General features: G+C 39.9%; 1 protein-coding gene and 1 long non-coding RNA gene across 8 annotated transcripts in view; one reads left to right on the top strand and one right to left on the bottom strand.

Annotated features, from left to right (window-relative positions):
- The window catches only part of LOC149978360 (uncharacterized), a 441,331-nt gene that overhangs the window by 344,658 nt on the left and 82,214 nt on the right, over positions 1 to 14,459 (bottom strand). The gene's annotated exons all lie outside the window — the stretch shown is intronic.
- Positions 1 to 14,459, top strand: part of LOC110489227 (neuroblast differentiation-associated protein AHNAK) — a 44,194-nt gene that overhangs the window by 5,181 nt on the left and 24,554 nt on the right. For 4 of the 6 annotated variants that reach the window (XM_090198901.1, XM_090198903.1, XM_090198897.1 and 1 more), the window contains exon 2: positions 12,474 to 12,525. The exons of 1 other annotated variant lie outside the window; for it this stretch is intronic. The gene's annotated coding sequence lies outside the window, so the exon portion shown is untranslated. Of the gene's footprint in view, positions 1 to 12,473; positions 12,530 to 14,459 lie in introns of all 6 variants that reach the window. One more of the 6 variants, XM_090198899.1, reaches the window with a different exon arrangement.

Genomic DNA, 14,459 nt, shown 5'->3' with positions numbered 1-14,459 from the left:
CTGGTCTGTGCAGTCTATACGCTACAGTACATGGCCATGCACATGAAATCAATAGTTATTATGTTACTGGTCTGTGCAGTCTATATGCTACAGTACATGGCCATGCACATGAAATCAATAGTTATTATGTTACTGGTCTGTGCAGTCTATACGCTACAGTACATGGCCATGCACATGAAATCAATAGTTATTATGTTACTGGTCTGTGCAGTCTATACGCTACAGTACATGGCCATGCACATGAAATCAATAGTTATTATGTTACTGGTCTGTGCAGTCTATACGCTACAGTACATGGCCATGCACATGAAATCAATAGTTATTATGTTACTGGTCTGTGCAGTCTATACGCTACAGTACATGGCCATGCACATTAAATCAATAGTTATTATGTTACTGGTCTGTGCAGTCTATATGCTACAGTACATGGCCATGCACATGAAATCAATAGTTATTATGTTACTGGTCTGTGCAGTCTATATGCTACAGTACATGGCCATGCACATTAAATCAATAGTTATTATGTTACTGGTCTGTGCAGTCTATACGCTACAGTACATGGCCATGCACATGAAATCAATAGTTATTATGTTACTGGTCTGTGCAGTCTATATGCTACAGTACATGGCCATGCACATTAAATCAATAGTTATTATGTTACTGGTCTGTGCAGTCTATATGCTACAGTACATGGCCATGCACATGAAATCAATAGTTATTATGTTACTGGTCTGTGCAGTCTATATGCTACAGTACATGGCCATGCACATTAAATCAATAGTTATTATGTTACTGGTCTGTGCAGTCTATATGCTACAGTACATGGCCATGCACATGAAATCAATAGTTATTATGTTACTGGTCTGTGCAGTCTATACGCTACAGTACATGGCCATGCACATGAAATCAATAGTTATTATGTTACTGGTCTGTGCAGTCTATACGCTACAGTACATGGCCATGCACATGAAATCAATAGTTATTATGTTACTGGTCTGTGCAGTCTATATGCTACAGTACATGGCCATGCACATTAAATCAATAGTTATTATGTTACTGGTCTGTGCAGTCTATACGCTACAGTACATGGCCATGCACATGAAATCAATAGTTATTATGTTACTGGTCTGTGCAGTCTATACGCTACAGTACATGGCCATGCACATTAAATCAATAGTTATTATGTTACTGGTCTGTGCAGTCTATACGCTACAGTACATGGCCATGCACATGAAATCAATAGTTATTATGTTACTGGTCTGTGCAGTCTATACGCTACAGTACATGGCCATGCACATTAAATCAATAGTTATTATGTTCATTAAACAGAGACGACACACTTATATTTTACAGTAGGCTATGAATACAATGAAATATAACAGAATAAAATATAAAATAATATTCCCCCCCCCCCCCCAACACAACTTGCGTCGTCACGGCAACGTGTGGAACCGCTGTCATAGTGGGGGGAAAAAAGGTGATATTTTGAAACAGAGCCCAGGACAAGCCCATGCTTTTTTCTTCATCCATGTTTTCATCTCTTTCCTACCCTCACTCCACTTTGTTAGGGAGCAGACATATGGTTTCACATTGACAGTATCTTCATCATGATACTGATAGAAAATAATAGCAATTTATATTTACAAGAGTCTCGTGTTCATATTTCAGTTCCTCAGCGGGCTTTTTTTGAGTTGTATTTACGTGATCAAGCAAAATAATAGATCTACATTTGGTTTAGGCTACATTATAAACTGGGTGGTTCGAGCCCTGAATGCTGATTGGCTGACAGCCATGGTATATCAGACCGTATACCACTTGTATGTCAAAACAGTTATTTTTGCTGCTCTAATTACGTTGGTAACCAGTTTTTTAATAGCAATAAGGCAACGCTGGGGTTCCTGATATATGGCCAATATACCACGGCTAAGGGCTGTGTCCAGGCACTCTGTGTTTGCTTGTGCCTAAGAACAGCCCTCAGCTGTGGTATATTGACCACATACCACACCCCCTCGTGGCTTATTGCTTAATTATAACATGCTAAATGTTTCTGATTAGTGATAGATGAGAAAATGAATTGATGAGCTAAACCACCTCCACTTATTAGCCCAGTCAGAGAATTAACCAACTATACAGATGGAGATTCAGTGAAACAAAATCACATTGATTGATTAAAACAAGTCACAGTCTTTTGGTCGGGAGACTAGGCCTAGGCTACTAAGTGGCTGCGAGTGAAGAGTAAACTAATCCACTTGTTAAAGCTACACAACATTGCTGGCGAAATGTTCTGATCAGTGATAATGAACGAGCCAACTAGACAAGAGGATCTTGAGCAGCACTCACCTCAACTAAGCTAACGTTTCTAATAATAAACACTATCCAAACAAAGATTTAGTTTAAAAAATGCAATGCAGCTGAAAAAGTAGAACATACTAACAATTTGATGCCTTCAATTTCATTAGCATACTTTATTCCAATATGTTCATCGTTCAGTGATTTTTTTATTTCCACAGCAGTTCTTTATGGATCCATCCAGTTATAATTAAGATTATATATATACATTTTTTCATGGGTGAAGTGACATGCGTTGCAAAGTTTAGAACTGCCAGGATGATAGTAGTAACGGGCGCTGCCTAGCAACCATCAAGAACTTAAGAGCGTAGTGAGTGCCAAAGCCACCTCAGCATTATGGCTACATTTAATACTAAGGCAAAACTCTGCCCATAACTTTTGGACTATAGGATTCCCAGATGGCATGTATTATTGAGTCATTGTTAGTTTTACACTTAAGGCATGACTCTGCCATTGTGCTGTAGAATTTGTGAATTTTTGTCTCTTGTGTAATAAATTATATACGTTAGTTTATAATGAATTATGTGTACATTTTTGTTAACTCTTAGTTATGTTCCAACATTCCCTCTATCTTGTGCCAATATCAGTTATTTTTAAGTCTTGTTTTCAATAGTTTATATTTTTTTCAGAGAGATTGTCAGTTGGATAGGCTCTCTGCAAGGTTTTGTATAGCTTATCTATCATATGAACATCCTTTTTCAGATTCAAATATGTTTCCTGAAGATCGAAATGTCTTGATATGAAACGTTGAAGTTGCATGTATTTGAAGATATCTACATGGGTCCAAAATTGCTTTTTAATTCTGTCATGGAAATAATTTCCTATTACCAAGTCATTTATGATTTCTATGCCTTTACCTTTTTATTTTTATTTTACCAGGTAAGTTGACTGAGAACACATTTTCATTTACAGCAACGACCTGGGGAATAGTTACAGGGGAGAGGAGGGGGAGGGGGGGGGGATGAATGAGCCACTTGGAAGGCTTTAGTTTACCATGTGGAATAGTTTATGGATGATCAGTTGATGTTCAGATGTGTCTGTTACTTGAACACTGTGAAGAATTTATTTGTGGTGCAGGTAACGCTAATGAACTTACCCCCTGCAGCAGAGGGAACTCTGGGTCTTCTTTTCCTGTGGAGGGCCTCATGAGTGCCAGTTTCATCATAGCGCTTGATGGTTTTTGCGACTGCACTTGAATAAACTTGAAAAGTTCTTGACATTTTCCGCATTGACTGACCTTCATGTCTTAAAGTAATGATGGACTGTTATTTCTCTTTGCTTATTTGAGCTGTTCTTGCCATAATAATGGTCTTTTATCAAATAGGGCTATATTCTCTATACCACCCCTACCCTGTCAGAACACAACTGATTGCCTCAAATGCATTAAGAGGGAAAGAAATTCCACAAATGAACTTTTCATAAGGCACACCTGTTAATTGAAATGCATTCCTTGTGACTACCGCATGAAGCTGGTTGAGAGAATGCCAAGAGTGTGCAAAGCTGTCATCAAGACAAAGGGTGGCTACTTTGAAGAATCTGAAATATAAAATATATTTTGATTTGTGTAACACTTTTTTGGGGGTTGATTCCATATGTGTTATTTCATAGTTTTGATGTCTTCACTATTATTCTACAATGTAAAAAATAGTAAATATAAAGAAAAATCCTTGAATGAGTAGGTGTGTCCACATATTTTGACTGGTACTGTATGTCAATTAAGGTTACTTTAAATTACATACCCAAATCTAACTGCCTGTAGCTCAGGCCCTGAAGCAAGGATAAGCATATTCTTGGTAACATTTGAAAGGAAAAACGTTGACTGGTACTGGAAATGTTGTAAGTAAAAGCCCTGGGTGGGAAGTTGATACATATCCAAATCAGGAAGTTTAAAATCACTCCCTGACTTAAGAAGATAAAAGCTTTCCTCTTTATTCTGTAAGTTTTATTTGACAACATAAAGTCTGTTATGACCGAGTATAGTTATTTAAAGAATGTCTTCGGTAGGTTAATTGGTATTACCGAGAATAAATCTAAAAACTTTGGGAGCCATGACGACGCCATTCTGAAGATTCTACCTGTAAGATATATGGGAGGTTTGTTCCATTTCGTCAGATCTGCTTTCATATTGTTGAATAATGGGATAAAGTTATCCTTATATATTTGTTGTTTGTTGTCACTTATAAACAGTCTAAGTATTTCATATTTTTTCTGGTCCACTTAAATGATTGCTGTAGATCATGTGTTATTCCTAATTTTTTTTCTGATAATAGTTTTTAGCAAGGGAGGCATTGAGTTTTCATTATTGGTCTGGTATATCAGGATATCATGAGCAAATAAGTTTAGTTTATATTCATGTTTAACAATACTGATGCCTGTTACGTTTGGGTCTTGTCTAATTCCTTCTGCAAGCGTTTTAATTGCAAGTGCAAACAGGAGGGGGGAGAGGGGACATCCCTGGCATGTGCCCCTTTCTAAAGCAATTGAATCAGATAATGTTTTATTTGTGTATATCTTTGATTTAGGACATTTTATATATATTTTTAATTAAATGTATTATTTCAGCTGGAAAGTTGGTTTGAAAGGTGTGTAATTGTCACTCAGTACAAATGGTGCCTTAATTTAGTATGTGTTAACGGACACCTATCCTAGGTGATAGTGGTTTCACTATCACAAAGATAACAACTAAGAAACACAGAAAAACTTGACAGTATTCACGCTGTAACCTTACACAACCTTGCATATGTACATATGTGCAACCCCCCCACCTTTCAACTCCCTTTATACAGCTCTGACTAGAGTTGACATGTGGTGAACAGATATAGGATCTTAATTTGATCACCCTTAATTTGATCACCCTGTTGATCACCCTACAAACTTGTAGTGTATTCAAGGTTTAAAAATTATTATAAAGTTTGTAATTTCCACAAAGTCAGACTTGATTTGCTCTAACTAAACAAAACATTTATCAACCCCTACAAAAATGTCAATTTAATTATAATCCACACAATCATTCACATTTCCCGTTGCTGCAGGATTATTTTCCTGCTGTGCGAAACTGGTCAAATTAAGATCCTGCATCTGTATGTACATGTTGTTTGGAATGGAATGCCTAAATATCATTGTGGCAGTGCGAGGAATGTTAATTTAGACTAGACTAATTTAATTTAGACTTTGTTGAGGTTGTTATCTTGCTGGCAACAGATTCTGGATCACATATGTTTTTTAAACTGTAATTTGTTTACCTCCTTCTTAGCACTTGTTTCCAATCACAGTTGTTCTTGTACTCTGAAATAAAACCGCTAGCCCGTAGAACGTGCAGAAAGTTGCAAAAGTCAAAAGGTTACAGTTAAACACTATGTATCAATATGTCATGTCACTGGAAGACGTTATAATGATTAATGTCAACAATAACTATAGAATGTAATAGAATTTCAGGTATTAAATGGAGATTTGCAAAGCTCCATCACTTTAAGATTAAAAATGGCGGTGTGCTATAAGCCTGTAAATACCATTAGTCACTGGTGACATTCACACAAGCAATAAACAGTGTTCCTGCCACTTTGGGTCAGACAACAACAGCCTACAATATAAATAACAATACTTATTTTTCTCTTTTGAAACAATACTTGTATACCATCCTTAGTTGTTGGTGCATTTTGATGCGTGTTGGAAACAAAAATGTAAATTATTTCTATAAAAGGATATATTCCACTTGCAAATCAGTGTAATAAATAATTTCAAGTTCAGTTATTGAACAATGTTATGTTGTTTGATTTTGAGGTTTTACGTACCATGTATTGAAGAATAATCACATTTTCCTCTGCCAAATTAAAAATGTTTCACTTTGCTTATGTAAAACCTCTCTCTCTCTCTCTCTCTCTCCATTTCTCTCTCTGGTCTGTAAACTAGTCAGGCCAGTTAGTAGTAACAAATGTTGCTTTGTCAGCTGATCAGTCCACCCCTTCGATTGCAACTACTCCCCACAATAAAGGAAGGAGGAAAACATTGAGACAATTCTGTTTGATAACATTGGAATAATTCCGCGACTAAGGATGCATCCCAAATGGCACCCTATTCCCTTCATAGTGCACTACTTTTAACCAGGACCCATAGATCCTTAACCAAATCTTGCCACTCACTCACCAGGGTTTCACACTTCATTGTTTTATTAGTGTTCTTATCACAGTCACCATTCAATCTATTCTTTATTGTTGTCTTGACTGACAGATCCTTTGCTCTCTAGTTTCATTCACTTTCACTGCCTCTTTCAGAGACAAGACTAACTCACTAGGTATTTACTAAACTGGAGTGTCTCTATGGCTCCTTGGCACAATCATGTACAGAGATCCATTCAGTGATGATGATTGTAGTTGCACAACCCAACAGAATAAAGAAAGAAAGAAAGAAAAGAAGAAAGAAAACAGTGATTCTGTTTTGTGGCTGAACCCTGTGCTAACATGCTCTGGGTGGCAGACAGCACACGAAGAGGCTGGGTAGAGTGAGTGGAGGACATTTCTTTGGAGTTAGTCACTGCGAGAGAGAGAGAGAGAGACAGCAGAGGAGAGACTAGGCTCTGTTCCAGCTGGCCTGACAACTCTATCAAGGAATGTGGTAGAGGCAGGGTGGGGCCTGCTCAGCCCCGTAGAGCACAGCACAACACCCATCCCAGGGCCTGGCCTGCTCAGCCCGTTAGAGCACAGAACGACACCCAGCCCTGTTGCCTAGCACGTTGGTAGCCTGTTGCTTCAATCTCTTAGCAAGCTAACTGCTAGGGCTAGGGCAGGGCTGGAGGCTAGGGTGGGGCCCAGCCTCGTAGCCTATTGCTCCAATCTCTTAGCAAGCTAACCGCTAGGGTTGAGACAGGGCTGGAGGCTAGGGTGGGGCCCAGCCTTGTAGCCTATCGCTCAAATCTCTTAGCAAGCTAACTGCTAGCGCTGAGACAGGGCTGGAGGCTAGGGTGGGGCCCAGCCTCGTAGTACAGCACAGCACCTAGCCCTTTACCCTGTTGCTCCTTTAGCAAGCAAGCACTGCCTGAGGTAGCCTAGCCCGTTGTTCCAATCCAAAAGCAAACAAGCTAGCGGCTGACATGGTGAAAAGAACTTAGGCACATATAAATAAATATATATGTTTGACTGACTAGAACGGGGAAAAGCCCATCAGATCACAGACATTTTGACAGTACACTCATGGTACAATCAATATTGCTAGTCAGTCAAATTCCCAAGCCAGCCCTACACAGCTCTTATTTGACTAGGCAAGTCAGTTAAGAACAAATACTTATTTTCAACGACAGCCTAGGAACAGTGGGTCAACTGCCTTGTTCAGGGGCAGATAAATAGAGTTTGACCTTGTCCCCTCAGGGATTTGATCTTGCAATCTTCTGGTTACTAGTCCAATGCTCTAACCACTAGGCTACCCTGCCGCTAGCAAGTTAGCTAGCGCTGATCACTCCTCTGTGTGTACTGCTGAGCTGGTGATGGTCAGCAGTAGTCTGGGGGCCACACGGTTTCCTTTCTGGATTCAACCTACCTGAGATTTGTTCAGCTTAGTTTTGCAGTGACCTTGAACTAGTTTCCCAAAACAGTACTATGATAGGTGAAGGTGTTTCCCCACAATTCTCAGAACATTTCTGTAACTGTTATTCCAGTCGCCTTGCTTTAACTAATTGTGTTCGCTTTACCACATAGGTGTGACCAATAGTAAATAGTGTTTTGGACGTGTGATGCCCAAGTCAATGCAACAAGTCAATGCAACAAGTCAATGCAACAAGTAAATGCAAGTCAAGGTTGACATTTTCCTATGTTAATAGCACAATTGACAATATCCATTTATCTAGTCAGAAAATGTTTCCAAACAGACATTAAAACAACCAATGCAAATCAGATCAACCTTACCTGAATATGCTTCCTTGAATGGAATACAGAGCCCACAAAGTCGTCTGTTCTTTTAACCAATCGATTGGCCAACATTTTTCAACGTCTATTTTTCTATGTGTTTTAATGAACACACCCTATGTGTTTTAATAAAATCAACTCTATGCATTGAGCTTGTCTGATGCTTTAAGCTTACGGATTTATTAAATAAGACAAATGCCTCAAGAGGGCGCCAGAGATCTAGATAACCAGAATTTAAAAAACAACTTTAACCTGACCATCCTCCTCCTGCTGCTCATACTGGCTTTAAAAGATTCTGCCGTTACTCTCCTGAAGTTGCCGGTAATAGGCTACACCAGGAGTCGGTAACATTTCTCATGTGGAATGCCAATTTATCTTACCATTTCAACCGATCTGTGTGCAAGTTATGGTTTTCATATGCAATTTTTTTGTGAAACAGTTTAAGTTAATTCATAATAACTTATTCTTTTCTCAAAATCGTTGTTCACGTGGTTCATCAAAATTCCATCCAAATCTAAATGAAATTGATGCAAACCTAAAATGTAACTTCTATTGCTTTTGCCAACTATGTAAAAAAATAGCCTATATAAATCCAACAAATAAAAACATTGCAGCCTGCAGGTAGAAAATATCCTGATAAAAATAAATATCTGTTAAACCATATTCAGCCTGTCTGCAACAAACTTGGAACATTTTATCAACTATTAGCTTGTGTTGGCTGAAGCTTGCAACATTTTATAAAATATTCTGGGCCCTCAGAGTTTCCCACGCCAGTGAGCTTGGGACAGACACAGCTGTAGGCTATTTGCGCAAGCGATAAGAAGCAGTGCTTGACTTGGGCAGGAGCTCACTGGAGCCGAGTACCAGCACCTAAAATGTTCTTCTGCTCTATTCCTCTGATAGAATTAGCTAAAAGTTATTGTGGAACTAACTCCTGCACCTAAATATAACAGTACCAGCACCCAAAATGAGTGACCGGAACCTAATTCAGTCCACGTCAAGCACTGATAAGAAGTAATCAGGTAGGCCTATTTTATGACGTTTCCATTGGATCAGAGCATGACATTTTTTCCCTATCACGCTGAGTGGTAATTGAAAGGGAAAGAGCTGGAAATATTTTTCAAATACATGGAGGAACTATTATCATTCTCAAGGGATGTAAAAACAGACTTTTCTTGCTGTTTGAGGTGAAGAAAACATTACTTTGAGAAGCTCCACAGCTCATTAGTGGTGGTGTGTTAAGCCAATCAGAAATACTATCAGATGCTCAAATGGGCACATTTATATGCCTACATTTGCACGCAGGCCAGGTAGCCTATAGACCTACTTCTATGCGTGCATGTCCTTACTCAACATTGACAGGAGCTCTAGACTAAATTGACAAAACTCGCAAATGGAATGAAATATACCAAAACTTGTTTCTCACAAGTGTAGCATAGGTTGTGTACTCTGGGAGGCGCATGGCGGTCGGGCTAACACCCTAACGACCGAACAATCGGACCAGTCGACTGATTGGGGTCAGCCCTACTACATATGTTGTTGATCTCCCCTTCGTGACAGGAGACAAATGAATACAACGCCTCTGGTGTCTGCTAGTTTAGACAGCTGCCGTACCCTGAGTCTCTCTATGCAAACACAGTGACAATCCGACCTCGTATCGCTTGGTGTTTATCATCACTGACCTATCTATTTCAGTACCGGGCAGAAATAACCAACCAGCTAGCTGCGCCAACAATAAAGCAGTAAGGATAGGAAGACGTTTTAGCTTGGTGGTGTTGTGATGAAAGACTTTAATGAGGGTTTGAAATGACTGGCGGCCGGGGGAGGGGGGTCAGTTAAGGGAGAAACACTTGTTGGATCCGTTGCCAGACCCTATCGCTATAGACAACGACATGTAGCTATGACGTGCTTGGTTTCTGCTCTTCTGCAACTTCAACAGGAAGCACAAACGGAACACCGGAGTGATACATAACTATAAATCAAGCTTAGATCCAATTTGTTAACACTGCGACTGTGTTATGCATCAAAGGTTTGCGTTTGATCCTCAAACTAGTTCAGCCTGTCAAGTAACCAATCAAAATCCTGGAAAGCTTTTCGTATTTTTACCCTTTACTGTAACTATAACTTTGCCTTTGAGTTCTGTTTTTCAACTGAAAGTGTCTCTAATAAACAAATAAAACAACAACCTGTTTGCTGTTGGTGAGGGAAGACAATCCAATAAAGTCTCTTAGGATTGTAAACACAGTTATTTGTTGTATTGAACAGTTCAGCTTTATACAACAACAGGGGAGGAGGCAGCAGACTAATGACAGTTACAACAAAAAACAACTTGTCTTTAAAGAATTTTGAAAATGGGGCAGGTTGTCACTGGTCCATGCCTGTCTGTGAGGAATCCAGTCCACCATTTGCTGTTACTGCTCCAGAGGAAAGACTCTTCTTTGTTTCACAGTACCCTCGTCCAGTCAAAGCAGTAATCTTCAAACGTGGACAGGAATTGTGACCTAAGCCGAAAGGAAAGCATTTTTAATATAACGTACCAAGTTCAGCTTTTACTGTCTAGACAAATGGCAAAGTTTTATTTGAAAATAAATATATATCAATACCAAAGCAGTTGGCTAGCATATGCTTATACAATTATAACTTTGAAAATATAGTCGTCTCAAAGCTTAAAGGCTGTGCTGAAAATGACCATAATCATTCAGGAAATCAGAATTCTCCAGATACTTTATAGTATGAGTCATGAGTCTTAAATCAGATAAGTATGAGTCATGAATCTTAAATCAGATAAGTATGAGTTATGAATCTTAAATCAGATAAGTATGAGTCATGAATCTTCAGACATGTGCTAGTACAGTGAGCTCCAAAAGTATTGGGACACTGGTTTCCATCCGACCTTTTTATGTGAGTAAAGCTCATGTCGAATATATATATATATATATAAGGACAGGCCTGATGGAAACGGACATTTTTCAGTTAAACTTTCCAAATATCCACAAAAAACTAAATACGCTAGACAAGGTGGGATCTTTTTGTGTCTGTAAAATGATTTAAGCGAGAAATGTTGGTGTTGTCCTCCCCACTACTACAAAAAAATGTGGAAAAAGTCATGGGTGTGGGAATACGTTCGGGAGGCGCTATAACCTCAAGCGAGACGCTATCTGTTATGTTGGCCTAAGGCTAGTCGCTAGTTGTTCCTAAGATGTTAATAGACCTTAACTGAAAGTGAATCTTGGCTAAACGTATTAGCAGCCACATGCAGACATCAGAACTAGGCCTACGGGAGATAGCAGCTGGGTATGTGAGGTCTGTGTACAAGCCAAGGTGTTGACTCCCCAGGCGAACATTATAAGTAAAGGGCCAATACCTCGTGACTGTTTTTGTATGGGACTGATTTGGCAACGTTTGATAGTCCAGCAATGTGTGTTCAGACATACTAGTCTTTGCGTTGAGTTGGGAAACTGAAATGACCTGCCTGCAGTGTATCTTTTGTGTTGAGTGATCTATGGTGCATATTTAAAATGGCTGCCTGCTATGGTCTGCCACATAATTCACATTACCCACTGGGCACAGACGTCAGTTTAAACGTCTAGTTTTGATTTACATTTGGTTGAGTTGTCCACTAACGTCAATTTAATGTGAGATCTTCTAAACATTTAAACCACGTCGTTGGATTTAGGTAAAAATTTGGGTGAAAAAAAAAGACCTTACGTTGATACGTTTTTGCAAATCCAATCAGTTGTTCAACGTCATCACATAGATTTTTTTGCGATGCAGCATGGTCTAAGCAGTAAGCTGCATACACATCATTTAAGGGAGTGTTTGACATAATTGGTACTCTTTGCCATCAAGACTTCATTCTCGCCCAGGCAGGTTCATTGTTAATGTTTCGGAGTGCCCCTCCAGCTGATTAAAGGAATTCTCTCTGAGGTGAAAGTTTGTTGCATTGTTAGGAAGACACAATCACAACACACTGAAGATGTGTCTACGTAGTCATGTAGACTAGATATCCCTGGAGCAATAGCGTAGATGTACGGGCGTAGTTTATGCATTTGTTTCTATGTCTTTCCGAAAGCCATCAATGAAAAAGTGTCTTGAAGTTGGTTGCTCTCTCGTGTGAGAAACATATGCAAGAGAGGTGTGTGTGGACGTGAGAATGAACCTAACTAGTCGTTCAATCAATGTGATTAACTCCTATTCCTCTTCTCTCTCCGTGTGTCCCTCTGTTAACAGACAAACAGGAAGCAAAGAGACAGAGCCCTTGGCCTTGCTTGAGCAATCCAAAGTACGTAAGTGTCCTTCATTCAAAGATATAGTCCTCCAAGATGTTGACGACACAGACTAAACGCAACACAAAACATATCAGTTACTGTAAACTGAATATCTCCACAAATATAATAGAGTTCATCTTGTTTTGTTCAACAGCATTCTATTGTCTTTGTTGATTTAGACCTTGGTGATTCTAAAGTCAGACTCTAGAACCTCTTTTGGAATGTTTGTCACAGAACCTTCTTTGAACCTGGAAGGTCATGTCTCCATTCAGCTGTGAAAGGCCTGCCTTGGAGAAATCTGACACCCTGTGTATGCCTCCTCTTTGCCCCCCATGCCATTGCTCGACCACCTGTTTAGTCCAGCCCCCCACCTTTAATATGAAATGGCAAGTCAAGCACTGCCAGATCACACTGTTTAACTGTTGGTAGTAGCAGCTGCAGCAAGATACATTGTTAGTGTCCAAAGTCTAAGGAAACCGCCAAACAGTATGTAGACAATATAGCCAATAAGGGAGAAAGGAAACAGGCGTATACAGAATTGTTCTGTGGTCAGAAAGAGGCGGGTTAGCTAACTGGTTAGGAGCTGCCATTGTCAGAAACCAGAAGCTTTCTGGTCGGGTGGTCTGTCCTCGTGTTCCCTGCAGGCTTTCTCTCATAGCACAGTTACACAGCAAACCACAATGATGATGTATGATGCTCATCCCCTTCCCATTCCTTCCCTCCCATTCCTTCCCTCCCATACCTTCCCTCCCATACCTTCCCTCCCATTCCTTCCCATTCCTTCCCTCCCATTCCTTCCTTCCCATTCCTTCCCTCCCATTCCTTCCTTCCCTCCCATTCCTTCCTTCCCTCCCATTCCTTCCTTCCTTCCCTCCCATTCCTTCCTTCCCTCCCATTTCCCATTCCTTCCTTCCGTCCCATTCCATCCCTCCCATTTCCCATTCCTTCCCTCCCATTCCTTCCCTCCCATTCCTTCCTTCCCTCCCATTCCTTCCTTCCCTCCCATTCCTTCCCTCCCATTCCTTCCCTCCCATTCCTTCCTTCCCTCCCATTCCTTCCCTCCCATTCCTTCCCTCCCATTCCCTCCCTCCCATTCCTTCCCCAAATGTTCTTCTTTGACTTTTTTTGTGCCCAAATATTGACTTTCATGTCTCCCTTGAGCACATTTCGATGAGCTCAATGATTTGATTCGAGTGTGGTGTGTCCTTCGACAAGTAGATATATATTTTTTGCACTCAAGGTACAGAGAGATAGAAATGGAAGGAAGATAAGTTGTTTGACTGTTGTTTTTTCTGCTTTCTATGACTGCTTGTCTGTCGTATGATTCCATGAACACAAGTCTTGTTCACTGTTTGTTTACCCCTCAGCCAGCTGGTCATGTGACTTTACATTACAGCAATACAGTGTTGTTTACCCCTCAGCCAGCTGGTCATGTGACTTTACATTACAGCAATTATACAAACCATAGTTTCCCTCCTGATCTGTGTGTCTCTTTGATGTTAAGAGTTGGATTACGGTACTTAACAGTTGTTTCCTCTTCCTGCTCATATTTCATTCCTTTCCTATATTGTTCTTCCCTGTCTCCTTTCCTATAGAGTCCTTCCTTGTCTTCTTTCCTATAGTGTTCTTCCCTGTCTCCTTTCCTATAGTGTCCTTCCCTGTCTCCTTTCCTATAGTGTTCTTCCCTGTCTCCTTTCCTATAGTGTTCTTCCCTGTCTCCTTTCCTAGTGTTCTTCCCTGTCTCCTTTCCTATATTGCCCTTCCTTGTCTCCTTTCGTATATTGTCCTTCCTTGTCTCCTTTCCTATATTGTCCTTCCCTGTCTCATTTCCAGTCTTTACAAGCATTTTTCTACACCCACAATAACATCTGCTAAACATGTGTATGTAACCAATACAATTTGATTTGATCTCTAGTGTGAGGAGATTGTCTAAGTGAAAGCAAGTTGG

This window comes from Oncorhynchus mykiss, chromosome 14 (genome assembly GCF_057628025.1).
Source record: "Oncorhynchus mykiss isolate SJ-2025 chromosome 14, ASM5762802v1, whole genome shotgun sequence".
Classification (NCBI taxonomy): Eukaryota; Metazoa; Chordata; class Actinopteri; order Salmoniformes; family Salmonidae; genus Oncorhynchus; species Oncorhynchus mykiss.
The sequence above is the reverse complement of the archived record's forward strand: the minus strand, read 5'-3'. Positions and strand labels throughout refer to the sequence as shown.